This window comes from Bubalus kerabau, chromosome 8, assembly GCF_029407905.1.
Source record: "Bubalus kerabau isolate K-KA32 ecotype Philippines breed swamp buffalo chromosome 8, PCC_UOA_SB_1v2, whole genome shotgun sequence".
Taxonomy (NCBI): domain Eukaryota; kingdom Metazoa; phylum Chordata; class Mammalia; order Artiodactyla; family Bovidae; genus Bubalus; species Bubalus kerabau.
Window position 1 is genome coordinate 69,486,332 of NC_073631.1, and position 26,761 is coordinate 69,513,092.

Consider the following 26,761-nt stretch of genomic DNA (forward strand, 5'->3'; position numbering starts at 1 on the left):
TGGGGAAAGAAGGGAGTTTTACAAATACGTGTTTCAAAATCCATCTATCAAGTTTGCTCCAAGTGATGGATGGCCATAAGTACAGAGTTTTATGTATTTAACAAATACTTTTTGTCAGAAGATGAAAAATTCTTATGATGAAAGATAGAATTCTGAGTATAAAGGAATTGTTCAATAAATTGAATGCACACTGTTGTTTTTCATAGAAAGGCATTGAGTTAAAGATCAGAAACTTGAGCTCTGCATTGATTCCCACCTCAGTGAATTTAAGCTTCGTGTACATCTACAACTTAATTGCCCTGAACCTCAGTTTTCTCTTCTGAAAAATGGTGACAAAAAAGAGATAAAGTATATAAAGTCCTTTTCCCAGAACCTGGCACATAGTATGAACTCAGTAAATGCCATGATTACTCTTAACCTACTTCTTGGGAATGATTTGTAGGAAGATCAGCTGATGAATTTTAAAAGTAAAATTCAGGAGTGACATGAGAATGGTAGCATGATGAGTTCTGGTCACAGATAATGTGAAATCTCATTTTTTCCCTAAGCATTTGGAGCAGATAGCAGCACTACTGGTATTTGGAGCTGGATATTTCTTTCTTGTAGGGAGTTATCTTTTGCACTGTAGGATGTTTAGTGGCATCCCTGGCATCTACCCACTAGATGCCAGCAGCATTTCCCCCACTCCTCTCTGACGCTGTGACAACCAAAAATGTCTTAATTGCTCAGTCATGTCTGACTCTTTGTGACACTTTGGACTGTAGGCTGCCAGGCTCCTTTGTCCATGGGATTCTCCTGGCAAGAATACTGGAATGGGCTGCCATTTCTTCCTTCAGGGAATCTTCCCAACCCAGGAATCGAACCTGCATTTCCTGCATTGTAGGCGGATTCTTTACCCACTGAGCCATCAGGGAAGCCCCCAAAATGTCTCCAGACATTGTTAAATGTTCCCTGGAAGCCAAAATCACCCCTATTTTAGAACCACAGATTTAGAGAGAGAAGTCTTGCACCTTTAAGGGAAAGAGGTATCACATAAAAGCAGTGGAAATTAGTCCTGCAAAGTGAATCTTCAGAAGTTGCTTGGACCTTGATTCCCTTAAGGCAGCTAAGTCAGTTTCTTAGATAGGAAGACAAGTCACTCTGCTTCCCTACTGCTTGGAGAGTCCTGTGAGGCATCCCATGTAGAGATGTATATGGGCTCCAGATACAGGGCAGTGGTCATTCCAGAACTTCAGCCAGGTCTTTTGTGTAGCCCAGGAATGAAGGAACATCAGGGACTGCTGAGTCCCCTTTCCTGTTTTGCCTTTGGTCATTATTCAGAAGTAGAAGGAGAATTAAACTTAGCTCCATTAGTGGGCAGAGAGTTGTGCAGGCTTCATTGCATTTAGAGAAATCTTTCTCTCCTTATATATGAATCTAGACTTTTCTCCTGTTGAAGCACTGTCTTTCAGAGATGTTGTTAAGGAGAGAAGGCATCTTCAAACTCCACGTTGGCTGGGAGTTCTCAGGAACCCGATTCAGAACTGCAAAACCCACCCTAGATTCTCCTACTCAAGCCAACTCTTCCACCCACCCCCGTTCCCAGGTCCTCTGTGGCTTTTATTCTAGTGCGAGCAATGCTGACTTGAATATATAATTGTACCTTTTATTTACTCCCACATTGTAAGTCCATTTAACTAACCCTACCATCTGGTAAATCTGCTTCATCCACAGAGCCTCGTGGTTATGCAGTATGAGGAATAAGGCAGAACGGGAAGCGTGGCTGGTTCCGCATTCACGCTGTGAACTCAAGGGAGTCGCATTTTATCAAGAGGCCCAGCGGACGTCAAGCTCCAGGAGGTGACGGTCAGTAGAGGGGTATGTGATGCGTCACAGCAGTGATGGGAGAGGCGAGAGGACCCCGGGATCTGGAGACAAAACCCCCAAGACGTCAACATAAGAGGGATGAGAGGGAGGGAGGCTCAGGAGGGAGGAGATATGTGTATACTTACGGCTGATTCACATTGTTGTGAGGCAGAAACCAACAAAACAACTGTAAAACAATTAAAAATAAAAGAGGGATGAGAGCCATCTGTGTGCCTTCCCAATACACTCAAGAGAGGTAACACCTGGACGGTGGGATGGGGAAGATAAACAGAGGGTAGTCTCTTGAGTTCAGCCCATGTCAAAGTTCACGTTTCATTGTAACTGGAGTTTGGAAAAAAATTACATTGAAAAATCAGCAAAAATTAAAAATTAATATAAATGGGTCATTGTGACCCAAATACTCCATAAACCTGAGGAGAAGGATTTTCTTCTGCATTCTTGCCCTCTGGCCAGAAAAATTCATTCCAAATTGTGTTTCTGAATCTGCCGATCTGAATTTCTACAAAATCTTTTCTTTTTTGTTATTCCTCTAAAAGCTTTGCATCTAGAACTTGAGGAAGCTCTGGGTTACATAATTTGGCTACATTTGTTTTCAAAGCATGTCTATCTGATCAGATTCATCTGATAAGCATTTTCCTTCTACATATGTCAAAGGAAAAGAAATTGTTTCTATTTTATTTTTTTAAATTCATTTAAGACACCTCCGTATTCTGTTTTGTTCAGTCACTCCCTGTCCTTGCCCTTACTCTCAACTAAAATAGTTTCTCAAGTTCCTTGCTTCTAAACATTTTCATTGCCTTCTTTCCTTACAGCACACAAAATGTCCTTTTCAGTGATATCTCTTTGGTGGCTCTGAAAGAGAAACACAGATTCTATGGTGGCAAAATGGTTGTTTTAATATTATTTTCTTTTCCCTTTCTGATCATGATTATAGTCTTGCCTTTATTTTGTTTGCCTGCTGAGGCTTATTAGGACCTAGTTGTATTAGCTCATTCTCTAGCAAGGTGTCCCAAGAGCATTACTGGAGAACTCCTACAAGGCTGTAGATTTCCCTCTGGGAAGTCCTGTATCCTGGAAATTGGCCAAACCAGAAGCTGCTGTCCTTAAATTAGCAGACTGATCTCTTATTTATGTCCATTTAGTAAGATATGATGATCTGGGTAATAGCATAGCTTGCTTTACTCCAGCCTTCCCCCAGTCAGAGGGTATGCTTGTCCTCAGCTACAATGCCAGCAAAGTAGTTGATGAAAGAATACAGCTAAGATTTGTGACTTCCCTGGAGGCTCAGATGGCAAATAATTTGCCTGCAATGCAGGAGACCCAGGTTTGATCCCTGGGTTGGGGATACCCTGGAGAAGGGAATGGCTACCCACTCCAGTGTTCTTGCCTGGAGAATCCCATGGACAGAGGAGCCTCACGGGCTACAGTGTGTGGGATCACAAAGTCAGACACAACTGAGCTACTAACACTTTTACTTTTCAAGATTTCTGACACAATCGAAAAGTTTGGGTGTTAGAAAGACTTTGCCACTTTTTAATTATGTGACCTTGGAAAGGTTACCTAATGCCTGTGAACCGCAATTTCTTCTTCTGTGAAAATGGGGTAAGGGTACATACCTTGTTGAACTTGTAAGAATCAGAAAATAAATATGTGAGTGTGTGTGTGGTAGGGGAAGATGCTGCAAAGATCAGCAAGAAGCTTTCTAAAAAGTGAGAAATGACAACATATCCAAAGTTCTGATAGTAGTGGTCCTTGGTCTATAATGTATATAGAGGTACTGATTAAGTTTAGATCTTGTTACATTAAGTATACATGTTTAAAAATTTCAGGTGAATCAGTTAGAAATTGCATTCAGCTAATAATAAAAATCTTGACTAAAGTGACTAGAATAAGATCAGAATTGGTCTTTATTTCATATGAATAAAACCTGGAGGTGGGCAGGTAAGGGCAGATTTGGCCACTCCTTGTCACTGGGGCTCAGGCTCTTTCTGCCCTACTCTCCTGGGGTGTAGCTTCCATCCTTAAAATTGCCTCAGGGTGCATGATGGTTTCTGGAGTTCAGTTGTCATACCCACATTCCAAGCAGGATAAAGGAAGAAAGAATAAAGGGACATAGGCCAACTGTCATTCCTCTTTTCCTTTTTAAATTTATTAATTAGTTTATGTTCGGCTGTGCTGGGTCTTCATTGCCATTCTGGCTTTCTCTAGTTGTGCTGTGTGGGCTTCTCATTGCAGAGACTTCTCTTGTCACAGAACGTGGGCTCTACGGCATGGGGACTTCAGTAGTTGTGGTGCATGGGCTCAGCTGCCCTGTGGCATGTGGGATCTTCCCGGACCAGGGATCAAACCCATGTCTGCTGCATTGGCAGGCAGATTCCCAACCAGTGGACCACCGGGGAAGCCCCTGTCATTACCCTTTCAATGAGCCTTCCCAGATGTTCCAAGCAACCAACTTCTCACATACTGTGTCCCTTCTATCTATGAGAGAAACTCAGAAATGCAGTTTCTCAGCAAGGTTTATTTCCCAGTTTTATTGCTAAGGAAAAAAGGGAAAATGGCTATGGCAGAGACATCTAGCAGGTTCTGCCATAAAGAGAAACTTCCAAACAGATAGACTGGAAAATGGGGACCAAAGAAAGCCCACCAATTCAACAGACAGCAGGAACGGGAAAAACAGAAGCCAAGAAAAATCATTCTAAAGAATGATATACACAAAATAAGGTGGAGTAAATGATTCCAGAGTATGTGTAATCATAATTGAGGTAAATGAACAACCAAATTTCCTTGTGGGTTGTATTAGTAGTAGGCACCCCTCCCTCAGAACTTTAGCATTTGAAGATTACTAGCTATAAATTCGAGAAGGCAATGGCACCCCACTCCAGTACCCTTGCCTGGAAAATCCCATGGACGGAGGAGCCTGGTGGGCTGCAGTCCGTGGGGTTGCGAAGAGTCAGACACGACTGAGCAACTTCACTTTCACTTTTCACTTTCATGCATTGGAGAAGGAAATGGCAACCCACTCCAGTGTTCTTGCCTGGAGAATCCCAGGGACGGGGGAGCCTGGTGGGCTGCTGTCTATGGGGTCACACAGAGTCGGACACGACTGAAGCGACTTAGCAGCAGCAACTTTAAATTAAACATAACTATTTAAAATCTCTGCCATCTACAGGTAATATTTTTGGGAAAGTGAAAATAAAAAAAAACTTTTCAGAAGATATTTGGATACTTAAGATGGGATCATGGATGCCTAGGAAACAATAATTGATTACCTATTTAATTAGAGTCAAGATAAAGCACTGAAAAATAAACATAGATGGTAACAGGATTTTTTAAAAAGTCTATGCTCTTTCACAAGTGAAGAACCTTGATTCTTTTTCTTCCTTAAATAATCAAGGATATAGAAAAGTCAACATAAAGCACAGGAAATTATTCTAGTAAAATCCAGAATCTTTGCTACCCAGGCAGGTTACAAAGCAGATAATGATAACCTTTTAGGCTGTAGGCTGAGGCACTACTCAGTAAATCAAGGCAACAAGCTTACCAAAATTGGGCAAACTTTGCTAAGATTTCAACACATTACAGAGCTACTTTTCAGACGCAAGTATTATAAACTAAGGCAAATAAAATGTACTTGCCAAGTTTTGTCCTTCACTATCCTTTTTCCTATTCTGAAACAATCTAACATTTTACTTTAGAATACATCTTCAGGGCTTACAGGGTCAAAACTAATTTTATTATAACACTAAGATGTTATCTATATTAACCTACAATGCACTAATCATGGCTATTGGCAAATGAATCAGTATATATTTTTGAAAGTTTTCAGTTTCCACTTTTAATTAAAAAAAAAAAACAAACTTCTTAGTTTCCACTTTTAATGGGTTTCCCTGGGAGCTCAGATAGTAAAGAATCTGCCTGCAATGCAGGAGGCCCAGGTTTGATCCCTGGGTCTGGAAGGTCCCCTGGAGAAGGAAATGGAAATCCACTCCAGTATTCTTGCTTGAAGAAAACCATGGACAGAGGAGCCTGGTGGGCTACAGTCCATGGGGTCATAAAGAGTTGGACACGACTGGGTGATTTTCACTTCCACTTTCAATACAGTAAATGTTGATAATTATACCCCACATAAACAGAATGTCTTTGGAGTCCTCAATAAATTGTGAGTGTAAAGGGGTCCAGAACCTAACAAAAAAACTCCAAGAAGTATTACCTTCAGTTCAGTTCAGTTCAGTTCAGTTGCTCAGTCATGTCTGACTCTTTGCGACCCCATGAATCACAGCACGCCAGGCCTCCCTGTCCATCACCAACTCCCAGAGTTCACTCAAACTCACGTCCATCGAGTCAGTGATGCCATCCAGCCATCTCATCCTCTGTCATCCCCTCTTCCTCCTGCCCCCAATCCCTCCCAGCATCATAGTCTTTTCCAATGAGTCAACTCTTTGCATGAGGTGGCCAAAGTACTGGAGTTTCAGCTTTAGCATCATTCCTTCCAAAGAACACCCAGGGCTGATCTCCTTTAGAATGGACTGGTTGGATCTCCTTGCAGTCCAAGGGATTCTCAAGAGTCTTCTCCAACACCACAGTTCAAAAGCATCAATTCTTCAGTGCTCAGCTTTCTTCACAGTCCAACTCTCACATCCATACCTGACCACTGGAGTATTACCTTAGGATAAATTTAAATTTATTCATTTTCCTTGGAAAACAAAAGCACACTTATAGTTGTACAGGAGGAGAAGGGGACGACAGAGGATGAGATGGTTGGACAGCATCACCGACTCAATGGACATGGGTTTGGGTGGACTCCAGGAGCTGGTGATGGACAGGGAGGCCTGGTGTGCTATGGTTCATGGGGTTGCAAAGAGCTGGACAACACTGAGCGACTGAACTGAACTGATAGTTGTACATCAATTTATGATAGAAACTCTCTAGAAAGTGGGCATAGAGGAAAAATCATTGTTGTTTTAGTCACTAAGTCATGTCTGACTCTTTTGCAACCCCATGGACTGTAGCCCTCCAGGCTTCTCTGTCCACAGGATTTCCCAGGCAAGAATACTAGAGTAGGTTGCCATTTCCTTCTCCAGGGGATATTCCTGACCCAGCAACTGAACCCATGTCTCCTGCATTGGCAGGCATGTTCTTTACTACTGAGCCACTTGGGAGCCCCAGAGGGAACATACCTCAACACAGTAAAGGTCATGTATGCCAAGCCCACCGTTAACATCATACTCAATGGTGAAAAGCTGAAAGGATTTCTTCTAAGATCAGGAACAAGACAAGGATACCCACTCCTACCATTTTTATTTAACATAGTATTAGAAGTCCTAGTTACAGTAATGAGACAAGAAAGAAATAAAAGGAATACAAATTGCAAAAAGCAGATGACATGATACTATACATGGAAAATCCTAAATACTCCACCAAAAGAACTACTAGAGCTCACCAATGAATTTAGTAGAGTTTTAGGATACAAAATCAATATACAGAAATCTTTTGCATTTTTACACACTAACAGAGAACTATCAAAAAGAGAAATTAGGGAAACAATCTCATTTACAACTGCATCAAAAAAAATAAAATATCTAAGAATAAACCTGCCTAAGGAGGTAAAAGATCTGTACTTGGAAAACTGTAAGACACTAATGAAAGAAATTGAAGATGACACAAGCAGATGGAAAGATATACTGTGTTCAACCCACATACTTTTGGTCAATTAAGTTATAAGAACGGAGACAAGAACATACAATGGAGAAAAAACAGTCTCTTCAATAAGTGGTGCTGGAAAAACTGGACTTCTAGACATAAAAGAACAAAATTAGAATAGTTTCTAACAACATATACAAAAATAAACTAAAAATGGGTTACAGATCTAAATGTGAGACCAGAAACCATGAAATGCCTAGAAGGAAACATAGGTATAACATTCTTTGACATAATTTGTAGCAATGTTTTTCAACTTGTCACATAAGGCAAAGGAAATAAAATCAAAATTTTAAAAATGGGACCTAATTAAACATAAAACCATTTGCACAGCAAAGGAATCCATTGACAAAATGAAAAGACAATCTACTGAGTAGGTGAAAGTATTTGCAAATGATATGACCAATACGTATAACCCAAATATATAAACAACTCATACAACCTAACATTGAAAAACAACCTGATCTAAAAATGGACAGAAGACCTGAATAGATATTTTTGCAAATAAGACATACAGATAGGGACTTCCCTGGTGGTCCACTGGTTAAGAATCCACCTCACAGTGCAAGGGGGAAGGGTTTGATCTCTGGTCAGGGAAATAAGGGTTTTCCTGGTGGCTCAGCAGTAAAGAATCCACCTGTCATGCAGGAGACATAGGAGATTCAGATTCAATCCCTGGGTCAGGAAGATCCCCTGGAGGAGGAAATGGTAACCCATTCTCCAGTATTCTTGCCTGGAGAATCCCCATAGACAGAGGAGCCTGGTGGGCTACAGTCCTTGGAGTGCAGAGTCAGACATGGTTGAGCATGCACATGCCTGCAGGGAACTAAGATCCCCATGCCATGGGGCAGCTGAGCCCATGTGCTGCAACAAAGACCCCGTGTACAAGACTCAACACAGCCCAGCCGGATGAATAAAATTGTTAAAAAGACATACGGATGGCCAAAAGGCACATGAAAAACTGCTCAATATCATATACCATCAGAGGAATGCCAATCAAAACCACAATGAGATATCACCTCACATCCATCAGAATGGTTACCATTAAAAACTCTACAAATAACAAATGTTGGTGAGGATGTGGAGAAAAGGGAACCCTAGAATACTGCTGGGAGGAAAGTAAATTGGTGCAGTCACCGACATTATGGAAGTTCTTCAAAAACACTAAAACCAGAACTACCATATGACCTAGCACTCCACGCCTGCATATATATCTGAAGGAAACAAAAACACTAACTCAAAAAAAAGATACAAGCACCCCAATGTTCATAGCAGCATTATTTACAATTGCCAAGATATGGAAGCAACCTAAGTGTCCATCAACATGAATGGATAAAGGTGATGGACTACTACTCAACCACGAAAAAGAATGAAATTTTGCCATTTGTAGCAACATGGATGGGCCTAGTGGGTATTATTCTTAGTGAGATAAGTCAGACAAAGACAAATACTGTAATGATATTATTTATATGTGGAAGCTAAAAAATAAACAAGCTAGTTAACATAACACAAAAGAAACAGACTCACAGATAAGAGAACAAATTAGTGGCTACCATCAGTGGGCAGAGGAAAGAGTGGAAGGGTAAGATAGGGATAGGGGGCTAAGAGGTACAGCGTACCATGTATAAAATAAGTAAGCTATAAGTATGTATTGTACAGCACAGGGAATATAGTCAAAATTTTATAATAACTCTAAATGGAGTATAACCTTTAAAAATTGTGAATCACTGTGTTATACATCTGTGACTTGTACTATTATAAATCAACTATACCTCAATTTTTAAAAAGCACATATACACTTGTATTAATTTGTCACTATTGTTCCTAGTGTAGCCTCAATAACTCATTTATTTATTGATTTTGGCATGTTGTGTGGCATGCAGGCTCTTAGTTCCCTGACTAGGGAGCACTGGACTACCAGGGATGTCAAAATAACTCATATTAATTAAATTTTAAATCACAAAAGTTAACTTCCCTTTATAATGACCCAAAGATGTATCCTCTCTGTAGTATATGACAATAAGAAGCAAAGTATATAAAATTAAACTGTGGTTAGTAGTCAACATTTTGGTATTCTAACTTACTTGGCTATAGGTATCAGCAAAGCCAAACTAGCTTAAGCAGAGAGGAAACACACTGGGTCAGGTAACTGAGAATTTAGGAGCTGAAAACTTTGGCATGGTTGACTCTAGCTACTCAAATAAAGTCATTGGGCATCTGTCTCTTTTCATCTCTTGGTTCTGTTTTCCTCTGAGCTGGCTTTGTTTTTCAGAGCTGTATGTCTTCTCGTGCTAAAAAGAAAATCCCTAGAAGCACTAAGCTCACATGATCCCTAGTGTATTAGAGCTCAGAAAATGGAGATTCAGATCATCCCTTTTTCTCTAAGTATCTGATTATTCTCCCTGAAAAGTCCCTAGGTATCTCTCCTTTGGGCAGGAGCTCATCTCTGCGCCAATAGCTGGAGCTCATAGCTCACTCCAGAGGTCTGGGATACTTCAAATGTTCAGCCTGGACCAACTGACTATGTCAGTGATCATTCAGAATAGGGAGCAGGCGTTCTTTGCCCCAAGCATGATGCTAACTGTTTTCATGAAGAGGTAGCCTTGTTTAGCAGAAAGAACACTAGGCTGATATTCAAAGACCTTGGTTTTGTTTCTGGCTCTGCCATCTCCTAACTGTGAGACCTTGAGCAGGGGATTTCACTTCCTTGGACACCAATGTTTTGTTGTATAAAATGAACGGTTTGGATTAGATGATTACAGATATAAATGCCTTTAAATGTGTTTAATTCAGAAAGAGTCAAAGTTTATTTGTTTGTTCAGGGGCTCAAAACAAGATGGAGAAGTAGTTCTAGTAGTCTTAGTCAATACAACAGAAACTCATTCAAGCTATCTTAGGCAAAAAAGAAAAAAAAAATCAGGAGAACTTTATACAAAAATTCAGGGTGTCTCACAGAACCCAAGGACAGGAATGGACATCATGAAAACCAAGAACAAGGAACTAGAATACTAACAAGAACTATCGTTTTTTTTTCTCTGTGTGTGTCTTTCACACTCCCTGCCTACCTCCCTCTTTCTCTCTCTAGCCAGACTATTTTCCCCCTTTTTCCTTCATTACTCACATCAATTCAAAAATCAGTTTTTCTCTATAAATATCTACTTTCTTTGTTTCTCTTGGCATGTGGATGAGAATGGTTTTCTGTGATAGCAGTTTCTGCTCTTCATTTTCCATAACCCTCTTTCCAGCTAAAAGGCATAGTCAGTCATCCCCAAGTCCCACTCTGGTCTGATTGCCTCACCTCAGGTTAGGTATCTATTTATGGCCCCAGAAAAGCATGGTCATCAATTCTGAACATGGCTGTCTCATGGAGATAGAGATGCTCTCAATGAAATGGGAGTATTAAACTGGGAAGACACCCCAAAATGTACCTATTTCAACATTTAGAGTTACTGAGTCATGTCTGACTCTTTGGGACCCCATGGACTGTAGCCCTCAGGCTCCTTTGTCCATGGGCATTCTCCAGGCAAGAATACTGGAGTGGGTGGCCTATCCCTTCTCCAGGGGATCTTACCAACCCAGGAATTGAACCTGGGTCTCCTGCACTGCAGGTGGATTCTTTATCAGCTGAGCTACCACAGAAGCCCATTAAACTGGGAAGACACCCCAAAATGTACATATTTCAACATTTAGGGTAATTTTTAAATACAGATCAGTGCAAGGTACTATTGTTAGAAAAAAGAAGAAAAAGCAAATGTTGGAGAAGATGTGGAGAAAAAGGAACTTTTGTGCTGTGTAGGTGGAAATGTAAAATGGTGCAGCCACTGAGGAAAACCACATGCAAGTCCCTTTAAAAATTAAAAATAGAACTATCATATGATCCTGCAACTCCATTTGGGACTATTTATGTGAAGGAAAAAAAAACACTACCTTGAAAAGATATATGAACCCTCATGTTCATTGTAACATTATTTGTAGTAGATAAGACATAGAGGCAATCGAGGTGTTCACCAATAGATGAATGGGAAAAGAAAATGCCATACACATATACACACAATGGAATATTATTCAACCATGAAAAGGGAAATTTTGCCATCTGTGACAACATGGATATACCCCGAGGGCATCATGCTATGCGAAATAAGTCAGATAGAGAAAGACAAATTCCATAGTATCTCACTATGGAGCCACTGGTGATGGTGATTTGGTCACTAAGTCGTGTCCAACTCTTGCGACCCCATGGACTGTAGCCTGCCATGCTCCTCGATCCATGGGATTCTCCAGGCAAGTATACTAGATTGGGTTGCCATTTCCTTTTCCAGGGGATCTTCCCAACCCAGGGATTGAACTCAAGTCTCCTGCACTGTGGGCAGATTATTTACCAACTGAACTACAAGGAAAGCCCATGGAGCCACTGCTGCTGCTGCTGCTAAGTCGCATCAGTCGTGTCTGACTCTGTGCGACCCCATAGACAGCAGCCTACAAGGCTCCGCCGTCCCTGGGATTCTCCAGGCAAGAACACTGGAGTGGGTTGCCATTTCCTTCTCCAATGCATGAAAGTGAAAAGTGAAAGTGAAGTCGCTGTCATGTCTGACTCAGCGACCCCATGGACTGCAGCCCACCAGGCTCCTCCATCCATGGGATTTTCCAGGCAAGAGTACTGGAGTGGGGTGCCATTGCCTTCTCCACATGGAGCCACTGGGGATGCCCAAATAATTAAGTTGTACACTGAACACTAATATGATGTTACAAGTCAATTGTATCTCAATAATTTTTAAAGGGGTAAAAAGAACTTCACCAATATGAAGAATAAAATAAATAAATAAATAAAATGGCTCATAGATACTGAGAGCAGATTGGTGGTTGCCAGAGGTGGATGGGGGGCAGGGAGTGAGTGTGATGGGTAAAAGTGTGGTCAAAAGTACAAACTTCCAGTTATAATATAAGTCCTGGAGATGTACAGCCCAAGGGCTACAGTTAACAATACTGTATATTTAAAAGTTGTCAAGAGAGAAGATCTTAAAAGTACTTGTTACACACACAAAAATTGTAGCTATGTGTGGTGAAGGATATTAACTAGACTTATTGAGGTGATCATTTCCTAATACTTACATATATAGAAATCAAATAATTATGTGCTGTGCCATCATGCTCAGTTGCTTCAGTCGTGTCTGACTCTTTGCAACCCTATGGACTGTAGCCCACCAGGCTCCTCTGTCTATGGGATTCTCCAGGCAAGAATACTGGAGAAGAGTTGCCCTGCCTTGCTCCAGGGGATCTTTTGACCCGGGGATCGAACCCATGTCTCCTGCATTGCAGACAGATTCTTTACTGCTGAGCCACTGGGGAAGCCCAAATAATCATGTTGTATGCTGAAAACTAATACAATGTTACAAGTCAACTATATCTCAATACTTTTTAAACAGGTAAAAAGAACTTCACAACTATACGACTTTTAGATAGATGAACATGATTTTACAAAACTTCTTGGAAGGGGATGGATTCAGAGTATAAGACCCTGAACATGAGCCACAGTAACACCATTTAAAAAACACAATAGGGGGAGAAAAACAGTGGGAAGTGTAACCAAAAGTTTAATACATACATATATAGTTTTAGGATCTTGTATGATTTATATATACACAGCAATGAGGATACTGATAGATCAGTATACGAATCCGGTGGTATTTGCTTTCTGAACTCAGTTAGGAAACCAGATGGGCCAATTTCTGATAGCTGCTCCCAGGCTAGTATGTTTTCACTCCACCTCTTAGAAGAAAGGCCATCTGACAGAATGCCAGGTGGAATCACAAGCCATTTCATATTGATATGCTCATCTCTGGTCATAGTTCTTACAGTTATATATATGTAAATATATATTACATATTAGATAAGGAAATGGCAATCGACTCCAGTATTCTTGCCTGGAAAATCCCATGGACAGAGAAGCTTGGAGGGCTACAGTCCATAGGGTTGCAAAGAGTGAGACATGACTGAAGTGATTTAGCATGCACGCATATATTACATACATAGAGAAACCTAGACTTTTCATAAATATGGAATCATACGATATGTGTGGTCTTTCAGGTCTGGCTTCTTCCATTTAGTATGGATCCAATGTTTCATCAGCACTTAATCACTTTCTATTACTAAATAGTATTCCATTATACAGATATGCTAGTCTTCCCAGGTGGTGCAGTGGTAAAGAATCTGCTTGCCAGTGCAGGAGACTCAAGAGACATGGGTTCTGTCCTTCATTTGGGAAAATTCCCTGGAGGAGGAAATGGCAACCCACTCCAGTATTGTTGCCTGAAAAATTCCATGGACAGAGAAGCCTGGCGGGCTACAGTCCATGGGGTCACAAAGAGTTGGACAAGACTTAACACACACACACACACACACATACACACACACAGATATACCCCATTTTGTTCATCCACTCATCAGCTGATGGACATTTGGGTTGTCTCTACATTTTGGCTATTGTGAATAGTGCTGCTGTGAATACTTGCTTATGAGCGCTTGTTTGAACACCTGTTTTCAATTCTTTTGGGTATACACCCAGGAATGGAATTGCTGGGTCATATGATAATTCTATGTTTAACTTATTAAGAAACTGCCATGCTGTTTCCATAGCGGCTGCACCATTTCACGTTCCCCCCAGCAGTGTGCGAGGATTATGATTTCTCCACATCTTGCCCCTCTGTCTTTTGACTATAGCTAACCTGGTGAGTATGAAGACAGATCTCAAGGTGGTTTAGAGTTGCTTTTCCCTAATTACTAAGGTCTTGGGTTTTTGATTGCACAGAAAAAATTGTGCGTCTCAGAGGCATGGATTGTGTCTTAGAGATTTAATATTCTCAGGGCTGAGTATACAGTAGGTGATTAATCATTACCTGTTGACAAATATTTCATTTGGCAAACATTTACAGTCTGGACTTTGTGTGAGCTCAGCACCAATCATAAAGAGTTATATTTAGCTTTGGGAGGTCAGAAGATCAGAGCACATGGACAGATTCTAAAGACACTATGACAACAGGCCCCTAAGCTGACAAATTCACACCTCAACATGAAGCAGCGCAGGAAGCTTTAAAAGCTCTCTGATCCATCCACCAAACGGTGGCTGAAGGTCAATCACAGTTAAAATCGGTATAGGCAGCTGTTTTAATCTCCTTTTTCATTTTTCATACAACGTGTCTTGGCAGAAACCCCTTAAAGCAGATGGGTGCCCACTTCGTAGAGGTGTTTGGTGGATTAATGTGAGCCAAACACTTCATGATGGTAAGACTGCCACTGTAATTGAAGAGTCAGGTGCTCTTATTAATGAGACTTTTAATTCTGAGCACTTGCTCCACGCAAGATCCTGTCCCAGGCAATTTACCATAGCTGAGAATGTAACGTGCTGCTTTCAGACATTATCTCAATCTTAATAGCTCTCTCCTCTCCTGCAGCACTGGTTCTGTCTGGGTTCAGATCTGAGCTCTGCCCCTTACAAGCGCCGAGATTTAACCTCTGCAAACACCAATTTCCTTATTTGTAAAGATGGAAATTAAAATGCCCATATCTTAGGTTGTTTATAGGACAAGTTAGGATAACCTGGTTAACTTTACTACAGTGTCTAGTATCTGGGAGAGAAGTTTAATAATGCTAGTTCTCTTTGTCTTCATTTAGAAGTAGGGATTTATAGATATTAATCCTCTTACGTTTTAAATGGCAGAAGCAAGGCATAAGCCTCACAGTGAATGAGTCATCATCTTGTCTTCCCAGCTCATGGCCGTTTCCAACTCCCTGAGGACCATGCCCTGGAACAGGATGAGGACCATAGCAGTCATGTTTGTGCCGTAGGCCATGGCTTTTCAGGTCACTGCCAACTCAACTGAGGGAGACAGACATGGGATTAAAGTGGGCCAATCAGATTCTTGTGTAAGAATTTGGAATTGAGACTAAGAGACAAAGTTAGAATCTGTATGTGGCTAGAACTGTGTCACATAATTTAGGATCTCGACGCCACTATATTCTGGCATATGGATGGGGAAATACACACAGTTGATCCTCAGAGAAGATGGAAACGGGTGTGCATAAGCAGCAGCAATGAGAGCCGAGAAGAGAGTTTCCAATACTTGGTTATAGTCTTTTATGAACCTAGCTCACACGTTTTTCTCTTGGATTCCATGAGACACTTTCCTATAGACTTACAACAAATTTCTCATGTTGCTTCTCAGAGTTTGGTGGGCAAGATTTTCATAGGCCACAAAACTCTTAACACATAAGTGACTGAAACTTATTTTTCTGTGATAAAATTACATTTCAGTTTTCAATTCCACCCAGCAGCAGAAAAGCAATCAAGTTCAGCTCCAGGTAAACTCAGTCATTTCAGCGGTGTTTTTTTTTTTTTTTTTTTGGCAGGGGGGCAGTTCCTCTCACCAGCATGTCATCTCCAGACTTCTTCAGCATCCTTCTTGCCCTCAGAGGAGGCATATAGCCCATGCTGACCCCCCTGGAGAGAGGCATTCCATCTGCTCCAGGGTCATCATGTCCTTGCAACCACTCTCCAACTACCTGATTTTCACGAAAGCCCTCTGACAGCTCTTTGCTCACTACCAGAGATTTTTGTGCCCCTTTTAAGAACTCACTGGCATCTAAATCTTTTTATATCTTTTTTAAATAAAAAAAGATATATTTGACAAAATCTCAGCGATCTTTAATCTGCAGGAAGTAGAGCCTTTTCGTTATTCTTCTCATTTCTTTCTAATACCTTGTTTAAAACATAAACTTTGTGCATTGATCTTTTGAGGGGAAGAGTCTTTTGAAACTTCAAATTCCTTTTTCTCTCAAAAATCCTGGCTGCTGTAAATCAAAAGTGCTGGATTTTAAGACCATTGTTTCTACTATAAATGAGCAGCACTGGAGTGGCGAGCAGCCGAGAGGAGATACCCCACGTACAAGGTTAGAGAAACCCCAGTAAGATGGTAGACACTGAGAGAGGGCAGGCAGAGTGAAACCACAATCACAGAAAACTAACAAATCTAATCACATAGACTACAGCCTTGTCTAACTCAATGAAACTAAGCCATGCCGTGTAGGACCACCCAATATGGACAGGTCATGGTGGAGAGTTCTGACAGAATGTGGTCCACTGGAGAAGGGAATGGCAAACCACTTCAGTATTTTGCCTTGAGAACCCCATGAACAGTATGAAAAGGCAAAAAGATAGGACACTGAAAGATGAACTCCCCAGGTTGGTAGGTGCCCAATATGCTACTGGAGATCGGTGGAGAAATAACTCCAGAAAGAATGAAGAGACGGAGCCAAAGTAAAAACAACACCCAGTCATGGATGTGACTGGTGATGGAAGCAAGGTCCGATGCTGTAAAGAGCAATATTGCATAGGAACCTGGAATGTTAGGTCCATGAATCAAGGCTAATTGGAAGTGGTCAAATGAGATGGCAAAAGTGAATGTCAACATTTTAGGAATCAGCGAACTAAAATGAACTGGAATGGGTGAATTTAACTCAGATAACCATTATATCTACTACTGCGGGCAGGAATCCCTCAGAAGAAATGGAGTAACCATCATAGTCAACAAAAGAGTCCGAAATGCAGTACTTGGATGCAATCTCAAAAACGACAGAATGATCTCTGTTCATTTCCAAGGCAAACCATTCAGTATCATGGTAATCCAAGTCTATGCCTTCAGTAACGCTGAAGAAGCTGAAGTTGAATGGTTCTATGAAGACCTAGAAGACCTTTTAGAACTAACACCCAGAAAAGATGCCCTTTTCATTATAGGGGACTAGAATGCAAAAGTAGGACATCAAGAAACACCTGGAGTAATAGGCAAATATGGCCTTGGAATACGGAATGAAGCAGGGCAAAGGCTAACATAGTTTTGCCAAGAGAACACATTGGTCATAGCAAACACTCTCTTCCAACAACACAAGAGAAGACTCTACACATGGACATCACTAGATGCTCAACACCGAAATCAGATTGATTCTATTCTTTGCAGCCAAAGATGGAGAAGCTCTATACAGTCAGCAGAAACAAGACTGGGAGCTGACTGTGGCTCAGACCATGAACTCCTTATTGCCAAATTCAGGCTTAAATTGAAGAAAGTAGGAAAACCACTAGACCATTCAGGTATGACCTAAATCAAGTCCCTTATGACTATACAGTGGAAGTGAGAAATAGATTTAAGGGACTACATCTGATAGACAGAGTGCCTGATGAACTATGGATGGAGGTTCGTAACATTGTACAGGAGACAGGAAATAAGACCATCCCCAAGAAAAAGAAACGCAAAAAAGCAAAATGGCTGTCTGAGGAGGCCTTACAAATAGCTGTGAAAAGAAGAGAAGCAAAAAACAAAGGAGAAAAGGAAAGATATACCCATTTGAATGCAGAGTTCCAAAGAATAGCAAGGAGAGATAAGAAAGCCTTCCTCAGTGGTCAATGCAAAGAAATAGAGGAAAACAATAGAATGGGAAAGACTAGAGATCTCTTCAAGAAAATTAAAGATACCAAGGGAAAAATTCATGCAAAGATGGGCTCAATAAAGGCCAGAAATGGTATGGACCTAACAGAAGCAGAAGATATTAAAAAGAGGTGGCAAGAATACACAGAAGAACTGTACAAAAAAGATCTTCAAAACCCAGATAATCACTATGGTGTGATCACTCACCTAGAGCCAGACATCCTGGAATGTGAAGTCAAGTGGGCCTTAGGAAGCATCACTATGAACAAAGCTAGTGGAGGTGATGGAATTCCAGTTGAGCTATTTCAAATCCTAAAAGATGATGCTGTGAAAGTGCTGCACTCAACATGCCAGCAAATTTGGAAAACTCAGCAGTGGCCACAGGACTGAAAAAGGTCAGTTTTCATCCCAATCCCAAAGAAAACCAATGCCAAGGAATGCTCAAACTACCACACAATTGTACTCATCTCACGCGCTAGTAAAGTAATGCTCAAAATTCTCCAAGCCAGGCTTCAGCAATAAGTGAACCATGAACTTCCAGATGTTCAAGCTGGTTTTAGAAAAGGCAGAGGAACCAGAGATCAAATTGCCAACATCCGCCGGATCATTGAAATAGCAAGAGAGTTCCAGAAAAACATCTATTTCTGCTTTATTGACTGTGCCAAAGCCTTTGACTGTATGGATCACAATAAACTGTGGAAAATTCTGAAAGAGATGGGAATACCAGACCACCTGACCTGCCTCTTGAGAAATCTGTATGCAGGTCAGGAAGCAACAGTTAGAACTGGACATGGAACAACAGACTGGTTCCAAATAGGAAAAGGAGTACATCAAGGCTGTATATTGTCACCCTGCTTATTTAACTTCTATGCAGAGTACATCATGAGAAATGCTGAGCTGGATGAAGCACAAGCTGGAATCAAGATTGCCGGGAAAAATATCAATAACCTCAGATATGCAGAGGACACCACCCTTATGGCAGAAAGTGAAGAAGAACTAAAGAGCCTCTTGATGAAAGAGAAAGAGGAGAGTGAAAAATTTGGCTTAAAGCTCAACATTAAGAAAACTAAGATCATGGCATCCAGTCCCATCACTTCATGGCAAATAGATGAGGAAACAGTGGAAACAGTGGCTGACTTTATGGTTTTGGGCTCCAAAATCACTGCAGATGGTGACTGCAGCCATGAAATTAAAAGACGCTTTCTCCTTGGAAACAAAGTTATGACCAATCCAGACAGCATATTAAAAAGCAGAGAGGCATTACTTTGCCAACAAAGGTCTGTCTAGTCAAGGCTATGGTTTTTCCAATAGTCATGTATGGATGTGAGAGTTGGACCATAAAGAAAGCTAAGCGCAGAAGAATTGATGCTTTTGAACTGTGGTGTTGGAGAAGACTCTTGAGAGTCCCTTGGACTGCAAGGAGATCCAACCAGTCCATCCTAAAGGAGATCAGTCCTGAGTGTTCATTGGAAGGACTGATGTTGAAGCTGAAACTCCAATACTTTGGCCACCTGATGTGAAGAGCTGATTCATTGGGAAAGACCCTGATGCTAGAAAAGATTCAAGGCAGGAGAAGGGGATGACAGAGGATGAGATGGTTAGATGGCATCATCGACTCAATGGGCATGAGTTTGGGTGAACTCCGGGAGTTGGTGATGGACAGGGAGGCCTGGCATGTTGCAGTCCATGGAGTCGCAAAGAGGTCGAACATGACTGAGCGACTGAACTGAACTAAACTTGGAACTACTCTGAGTTTCAAGAGCCTAATTTGGAACTCAAATCCATTTGGCTGAGACAGTATATATATATATATAGTGGTGACTTAACTGAGGAGGGCCAAGGAGTAACTTACAGGAAATGCACATTTTTTCAGCCTTCAAGGGTTTGTCAGGCTTCAAGGGTTTGAGTTGACTCCTTGATTACTGTGAGCTGGAAATGCTGGCCTCCCAAGAATGCTTTCCATTCTTTGACCCTGTCTGCCTGTTTGAATTTCCAGGATTATCTCCTTTGCAATGTTCCATCTGCTTTCCACAATCCTTGTGTCAACTGGGGCATGGATACTGGTGGGCAGATGGAAAGGCTGTGCCAAAGTTAGACCTGCATTTGCAAGACTACTGGAAACACAACGCCCATTCTCCTGAAGCCAGACTGCTTTTAGAAAGAGAGAAGAGGAATGCCATTCCACCACGCATGCTTGTGATTCCCCAACTTTGGTTTCTAACCATCTTTATACCCTGGCCCCTGGAGAAACCTGCAGTTAAATTCTGTTCTCTCCTAGCCCTTAGATAGCAACTGTGTTGGGGGACCACTTCAGAATTCCAAGCTTCACTAAGACAGCAATTTTCTAACAAGAAAACTACAATGGAGGGAGGGGGCATGTAAGATTTAGGTGCAGCAAATTGGAGACCAGACAATATAATCAGCTTATTTAGAATAGTCAGTGAAAATCAGCTCTATGGGAGAGACACAACTCTGTCTTGCTTTAAATGTAAGGCATCTATCAGTTAGTTAGGATTGTAGGGCTCTTAGAGTAAGTACTCCCTTTGTTATTTCTAGGTCATGGGGTACAGAAAAGTAAATTTAATGAATTTTAATGATATAATAAAAATATAATACAGGTGGAAAAAGTAGTAAGCAGACGAACACCCATGAACAGATGTAAACATACATATAACTACATGCATCTGGACACATATAAGAATGAAAAATGGAAGCAATAAACAGTGATCACTTCCAGGTAGTGATATCATGAGTAGTTTACGTTTTCCTCCTAACTCTTTAACATGTCTCAAATTTTTCATTATTCTTATCAAGAGAAAATAATTAATATCATACTTTTTAAAAGGGTGAAATGGGACTTCCAATTCTCATGAGAGGAAACGATAACCTGAAAGTTCTCCTGCCACATAGAAATGCTTGATGAAATATAGCAAAAATTATTTAAATATGTGAGTGAACTGGTAAGAAAGAAGGGAAGGGCCAAGTGCGTCAGTAAGAAATAGGATAGTGTGGCAAGGATGTGAGAGGCTGCTGCAAACTGGGATTAGGTCCCAGAACCTGAGTAAAGCAGTTTTTAAAGGGTTGTACGCTCACTGTAAGAGCATTTAGGAAAAATATCAGTCCACTGGCACAGACACAAAAACGTATTTGTATGTCTCTGCCTGGGTGGGGAAAATGTCCACTTGAGAAACAAAATCTCCAGGTTTGTTTTTACCTCAAATTCAGAGGTGTAAATTTGCAGAGGGGCTTCCCTGGAGACTTAGTAAAGAATCTGCTTGCAATTCAGGAAATGCGGGTTCGATCCTTGGGTTGGGAAGGTCCCCTGGACAAGGAAATGACAACCTACTCCAATATTCTTGCCCAGGAAATGCCATGGACACAGGAGTCTGGTGGGCTACAGTTCATGGGTTGCAAAGAATCAGACATGTCGTATCGACTAAACCACCACCACCAAATTTGCAGATGATCCAGGAACTGTGATGGTAAATGACCTCCAAAGTGATTAAATGACCGAAAAGTTGGTCCAGGTATGGTGATCTCTCTGTAGCAAAAGCAAAATAACTTTTGAAGGATACACTCTAAACCCAGGGGATTCTCACAGAAAAACTGGTATTGCTAAAGATGAGCTCAGGAACAAAAATGATGAAATGCAGAAGGACAAAGTCCTCCAGGACAGTCAACAGACTGAAGAGTCAAGAGCACCAAGAGGTTCTCTCAAACTGTACATAGAAGAGAGGCAATTTGAAAGAGAATGTAACATGATCACTCTGGGAAGTAGCAAAGGCTTAAACAATGTAACTAAAACACCAAAAGGGAAAAAAAAAAAAAAAGAAAACTAGGTCCTATGAAAGGCACTTTGCATGATAGTTACCAGCACAGAATGTGGAGCTAAATTGCTGGTTGACATCTCAGCTCTATCATTCATCAGCTGAATGGTACCACCTATTTGCTTGATTTCTTGATTACTAGGAGCTAAAAACCCTGGTCTCTCAAGAATGCTTTCCATCTTTTGACCCTGTCTGCCTCTTAGAATTTCCAGGATTATCTCCTCTGTAATGTTCAATTTACTTTCCATAATCCTTATGTCAACTGGGGTGAGTCACAATATTTCTGTGCCTCAGTTCCCTCATCTGTAAAGTGGGAATATTAATGGTACTTATATCAATGGTGTATTGTGAGGATTAAATGTGTTAATATATGTAAACTGCTTAAAAGACTGCCTATCAAACTATATCACTATCTACATATATAATAGAGATGAAAGTAGATATAGACACACAGTCATATATGGCATCAGTATATATAATATATATTCTAAATGCATATATACTAAATCCATGAATTTAAAAATAGACTCATATATCAGTCAGAAAAGCTCAGCCATATACTGTTCATAACAGGCATACTTAAAATCTAATAATTCTGAAAGACTAAAAATAACGAAATGGCCAAAAAAAAAAAAAAAAACCCAGGCAAATATACATTAAAAAAATTGATAGCACATTACTCAGTAGAAAGAGTAAAACAGAGGCCAGAAGAAAGTAATTATGTTAATATTAGACAAAAAAGACTTTGAAATTAAAAAAAAATTTTTTTTGAGATGAACAGGTCACTGCAAAATGGAAACATGAACCATTCACCAGGAATATTCAACAGCTCTGATGTTCTATGCACCAAATAATATAGTGTAATTAACAAAATGACAGGGTAAAAAGGTAAAAATCACATGCAGACTGTGGCAGACAAAAATAGAATATGGAAGATTTGAATAATACAATTTACATGGCTCAGTATACACCAAAAAAATCAAGTTTTTCTTACTACAATGTACTACAATTTGAAATTAGTTATTAATAACAAGATAAACCCTCAGAAAACATTTTAAAAAAAGAAACTTTAAGGGAAATAAGTATATATTTATCACTAAAAAACAATGACAACAACACATAATAAAAATGTGGGATGCAGCCAAAGTAGAACTTGAGTCACTTATGTCTTAACTGTATAAATTAGAAAGAAAGAAAGCCCCAAAAGGAATAAGACAAATGCCCTTTGTCCAGTTATAAAATATGACAAACTCCAAAAAGTAAAAGCTATGCTAAGTCACTTCAGTCGTGTCCGACTCTGTGCAACCCCATAGACGGCAGCCCACCAGGCTCCCCATCCCCGGGATTCTCCAGGCAAGAACACTGGAGTGGGTTGCCATTTCCTTCTCCAATGCATGAAAGTGAAAAGTGAAAGTGAAGTCGCTCAGTCGTGTCCGACTCTTAGCAACCCCATGGATTGCAGCCTAACAGGCTCCTCCGTCCATGGGATTTTCCAAGCAAGAGTACTGGAGTGGGGTGCCATTGCCTTCTCCGAAAAATCAAAACAGAACTGAATGAAATAGAAAACTAAGAAACAATAGGAAAAACCACAAAACCAAAAGTTGTTTTAAAAAAGTTAAAGTAAGATGACACTGAATAACCAAAGCAATCTTGAAAAATAGTGAAGGTGGAGGACTTACTCTTTCCAGTTTCAAAATTTACTACAAAACTATGCAAATCAAGATAGTGTGGCATTAATAAACTGTTATATTAATGGTTAATGAACTTTTAACAAACATGCTGAGAAAATCAATGGGTAAAGAATAGTTTTTTCCACAAATAGTGCTGGGGCAACAAGAAATCCACATGAAAAATGATGAAGTGGACCCCTGTCTTACATTATATATAAAGAATAACTCAAAATGGATCAGAGATCTAAAAATATAAAGTTTTTAGAAGAAGGCATAAGAGTAAATCTTCACAATCTTACACTATGACTTAGATACAATACAAAAGCACAAGTTATAAAATAAAAATTTTGATAAGTTGGACTTCATCAAAATCAAATAATTCTGTTTTAAATGATAAAACCAAAAAAGTGAAAAGACAATCCACAGACTATAAGAAAACACTTGAAAATCATGTGTCAAAAAAAAAGACATACTCAGAATATATAAATAATTCTTACAACTCAGTAATATGAAAATAAATAATTCAGTTAAAACTGGGCAAAGGATTTGAATAGATACTTCTCTAGTGAAGATATACAAATAGCCAGTAAGTACATGAAAAGATGCTCAACATCATTAGCCATTAGGGAAATGCAAATCAAAATGGTGAAATACCACTTCACACCCACTAAGATGGTTATAGTAATAAAAAAATAATAACAAATATTGGTGAAGATGTGGAGAAACTGGAAACTTTGTTCATGGCTGGTAGATTATAAAATGATGCAACCACTTTCAGAAACAGTTTGACAGTTCCTCCAAAGGTTAAATTTAGAGTTACCAATTATACGACTTCCCTGGTGGCTCAGATGGTAAAGTGTCTGCCTACAATGTGGGAGACCCAGGTTCGATCCCTGGGTTGGGAAGATCTTCTCTGGAGAAGGAAACTGGCAACCCACTCCAGTACTCTTACCTGGAAAATCCCATGGATGGAGGAGCATCATAGGCTACAGTCCATGGGGTCACAAAGAATCAGACATGACTGAGTGACCTCAATTTAGTTATCTGACAAAGCAATTCTGCTCCTAGATATATATCCAAGAGAAATGAAAACATATAGCCACACAAAAACTGGCATATGAATATTCATAACAGCCCCAAAATGGAAACAATCCAAATGCCCATCAACTGGTGAATGGATAAACAAAATGTGGCATATCCATATAATACTTTTCAGCAATAAAGCAAAATGAAGTACTGATATGTAGTATAATGTAGATGAATCTCAAAAACATGGCTAAGTGAAAGAAGCTAGTCTTATGACCACATATTGTATAATTCTGTTTATATGAAAGATTCAGAATGGGAAATCCATGGAGACAAAAAGATTACTTGCTGCCTAGGGCTGTAGGAGGGAGGAATGGGGAATGATTGCTTAATGAGCACAGGGTTACTTTTCAGGGTTATGAAAGTATTTTAAAATTAGATTAAGGTGAGAACTGCATAACTCTGTAAATGTGATCAAAACCATTTAATTGTGCACTATTTTTTTTTTTTTTTTGCCATACCACACAGCATGTAGGATCTTAGTTCCCCAACCAGGGATCAAACCTGAGCCCCCTGCATTGGAAGAACAGAGTCTTAACCACTGGTCTGCCAGGGAAGTCCCAGTTGTGCACTTCATGGCAAATAGATGGGGAAACAATGGAAACAGTGGCTGACTTTATTTTCTGGGGCTCCAAAATCACTGCAGATGGTGACTGCAGCCATGAAATTAAAAGACGCTCACTCCTTGGAAGGAAAGTTATAACCAACCTAGACAGCATATTAAAAAGCAGAGACATCTAGATGTCTAGTCAAGGCTATGATTTTTCCTGTGGTCATGTATGAATGAGAGAGCTGGACTAAAAAGAAAGCTGAGTGCCGAAGACTTGATGCTTTTGAACTGTGGTGTTGGAGAAGACTCTTGAGAGTCCCTTGGACTGCAAGGAGATCCAACCAGTCCAACCTAAAGGAAATCAGTCTTGAACATTCTTTGGAAGGATTGATGCTGAGGCTGAAACTCCAATCCTTTGGCCACCTGATGCGAAGAGCTGACTCCTTGGAAAAGACCCTGATGCTGGGAAAGATTGAAGGCAGGAGGAGAAGGGGATGACAGAGGATGAGATGGTTGGATGACATTACCGACTTAATGGATGTGAGTTTGAGCAATCTCCGGGAGTTGGTAATGGACAGGAAAGCCTGGTGTGTTGCAGTCCATGGGGTTGCAATGAGATGGACACAACTGAGCAACTGAACTGAACTGATGTAAATTTTACTCAGCTAGATTACATTTTGAAAAACTAAATAAGATGAGAGTAAGATCCTGGATTGGATCCTGGAACAGAAAAGAAACATTTTGGGAAAAAATGGTAAAATCTAAATAATCTTTGTACTAACATTAGGGATGATGGGTGATAGTAATACAGGAATTCTGTATTATCTTTGCAACTTTTCTATAAATCTGAAATTATTCCAAAATAAAAGTAAAGTAGATCCTTTAGTGCACTTGATCTAGAGATATGGAGGGGCATGTAGAGGAGGCATAAATAAACAATGGAGAGTGACACTTGGCATATAAACTATAAACAGTGGAGATGTAATCCTAATATTAAGAAAAATTGGGTACCGGTGCTATGCAAGGTAGGCTCCTTCACTGTCATCATTTGTCAGGTCTCTGGGCCCAGGATGAATTCCATAATGTGACACATTTTGAGATGAGGAACAAGCCTACTCGGGGGAACCTACAACACAAGGGTCAGCAAGAAGGGATGAGAAACGTGCTTCATTATCTGTCCATCACCGCATGGAGAGTCATGTTAGGACCTGAGTGATGTGCTTGTCAGTGGGAGGGAAACAGACTCTTGGCAGAGTGATCTGGGTTCAAGTGCTTAATGATTGTGGCAGCTGCTGAGAAAGCCAGTTGCCCACCACCTGGAGACCTGGGGGTGAAGGTGGAGGCCGTGGGCAGTTGCAGCTGCTCCTGCCAAAGGAAGCAAGCTAGTGATCCTCTGGGAAGCTGATTTTGGGTGTGACTCCCTCCCTCTAAGAGAAGGTGGGGACAGTCCTGGCTTCTTGTCCAATCTACCCAGAGTAAGCTCTCAGGGTTCCTTTTGCACAGCTGTACTTGCCATTCACAGTCAATTGAAAATATACACAAAATACACGGTTTCTTAGAAAAATACAACTTAATAAAACCACTCAGGGGGAC

At 40.4% G+C, this 26,761-nt stretch overlaps 1 long non-coding RNA gene across 1 annotated transcript; it reads left to right on the forward strand.

Moving 5' to 3' along the window:
• The first annotated feature begins 620 nt into the window (after positions 1 to 620).
• LOC129659275 (uncharacterized) lies at positions 621 to 16,249 on the forward strand. Its single transcript, XR_008717925.1, has 3 exons — positions 621 to 1,585; positions 1,714 to 1,845; positions 15,967 to 16,249. It is a non-coding gene; the product is annotated as an uncharacterized LOC129659275 (long non-coding RNA).
• The last annotated feature ends 10,512 nt before the right edge of the window (positions 16,250 to 26,761 follow it).